Source organism: Frankliniella occidentalis, unplaced genomic scaffold (assembly GCF_000697945.3).
Source record: "Frankliniella occidentalis isolate FOCC.00 unplaced genomic scaffold, Focc_3.1 Scaffold246, whole genome shotgun sequence".
Classification (NCBI taxonomy): Eukaryota; Metazoa; Arthropoda; class Insecta; order Thysanoptera; family Thripidae; genus Frankliniella; species Frankliniella occidentalis.
The window spans coordinates 205,848-207,786 of NW_026267372.1; the positions used below are offsets into that span (position 1 = coordinate 205,848).

Below are 1,939 nucleotides of genomic sequence, written 5' to 3' on the forward strand. Positions count from 1 at the left end.
AGCTTTATAGTTAACTAGAAGGGAAAATTCATTGGGGGACGGGCAGCCACCAACTTCATACATTCTGTTGGTACCACTGTTACCGAAAATTCGTTAGAGGTATCGGTACTGACCCGTGAGCTTGGGCTGACGGTAAAACGTTAACCTGCACAATCGAAAACACTATCTCCGCACCTGCTACACAAAAAAGTGGCAGGCCACAAGGTGCACCTTCCTACTTGCCCTGAATGCGAACCCGCGCTCGCCCACCGTTAGTGTTTAATTAACCATTGCCAGACTGTTAATAATTTGCCAATGAGGAACAAGAGGCACATAGACTTTAGCTGGAAGTCTCCCGTCATCGGATTACTCAGTTGGTGCATAAAATCGTTAACGCTCCCTCTCACGTGGAAGCAGATGACATAGACTAGCCATAGGTACGTACACCATACTACGTCTCGCGTAACAGGCTTCGTGATATCTCCAGAACACCGGTTCGCTGCGACGCGCCTGGCGCACGTATAGCCAGGCCTGTGGCGCTGGAACCGGTACAAGTTAGTGGATAACTTTAGGAATAAGGCCTTTGTGGCCCCAAATCAAATATTCCTACCGCGACTGTCAGGATTATCAATAGGGTGTTCCAGGCAATCTAAAACGGAAGTAGGAAAAGAACAAACTCACTGACCTCTCTGTTTCCGTAATGGCTCTGATTGGTCGGGCTTATCACGTGCCTCCGAGGCCTTTCAGGTATGAGAAACTGTCAGGTCAGTTTCGAGCTCTCCTCCATATTTGAGAGGTTAGGATCGCCATGGTAGATTCTCCTGCTGGGCGGACGGAAACAGAAAAATCAGTGAGTTTGTTCTTTTTCACTTCCGTTTTAGATAGCCTGGAACACCCTATTCAAAATATGCAAAATGTTATTTGAGCAAAACTGGAAGAGAGTACATTTAAGCCCCAATTTTGTGAGATTCTGACGTATAGTAACTAACTTTTCGTTTGATAGTAAGAGGTCTTAGGGACTGGGAACTCTAAGATTGGTCAATTTTCGGCTGAAAATGTGTGGTTTATGTGATGTACTTTAGTTTTTCGATATGAATCCTTTCTCATGACTTAACAAGCTATTGGGCAATTTAATTTCGCCAAGAAATGCCCACAAGCTGACCGACCTACTTGTGGCCACAAACGGCTCAGCTTGCGGCTCCGACTATAGATCGATGAATGCCGGTACAGAGAGCAAAACTGGCCGTCTACAGACCAACAACGGTGGTCCTGGACTTTAAACCAGCAAGGTACAAGAGTCAAAGACAAAATATCACCAAAAATCGACCGAAAATGCACAAAAAGTGCAGTTTCTCAGCCTCCTTGCTGGTTTCAAATCTGAAACTCGGTGCAGAGGTGTACCTGGTCCTTCTGTAAAGGAAAACGGTTGTCCTGGATTTAAAACCAGCAAGGATGGGGAGGGAGTATTGATAAAGAATGTGTTGTTTTTTTTTTTGTTTTTTTTTTTTTTGGGGGGGGGGGGGGTACTTTGACATTTTACGATTGGACGCCTGCTAGTACGTCTTTATATGCAACGTGGTCATTTTCGCCGTATTTCGTCGAAAAAGCACTCTAGCGCCCAACCGGTACAAGATAGAATCAAACGGACAAAATTTTCGCCATTAGGCCTCTACTTTCACGAGTTACTCCTAAGGAGACCATGAAAAAAAAAATTCCTACTTTTTGGACCAACCCCTATTTCTTTGTTACCCCCTTTCACCCTCTAAGGGGTGGTTGCCAGGATTTGCACCAGGCGTTTTGTTGTCGAGGCGTGACCCCTTAGATACCCTGAAATGTGTAAACCTCTAGCTCATCTCCTTCCTCTTACACGGACGACAGATGACGGACGGACGGACACGAGAAATTGCCCTTCTACGGTCCGACGAAGCACTCCCGGCCCTACTCCCGCCCCTCCCTCCCC

The 1,939-nt window shown here is 46.3% G+C and overlaps 1 protein-coding gene across 4 annotated transcripts in view; it reads right to left on the bottom strand.

Moving 5' to 3' along the window:
* Nucleotides 1-225, bottom strand: part of LOC127750727 (uncharacterized) — a 26,633-nt gene extending 26,408 nt beyond the window's left edge. For 3 of the 4 annotated variants that reach the window (XM_052273093.1, XM_052273094.1, XM_052273092.1), the window contains exon 1: nucleotides 114-194. The gene's annotated coding sequence lies outside the window, so the exon portion shown is untranslated. Of the gene's footprint in view, nucleotides 1-113 lie in introns of all 4 variants that reach the window. The other variant, XM_052273096.1, reaches the window with a different exon arrangement.
* Between the last annotated feature and the right edge of the window lie 1,714 nt (nucleotides 226-1,939).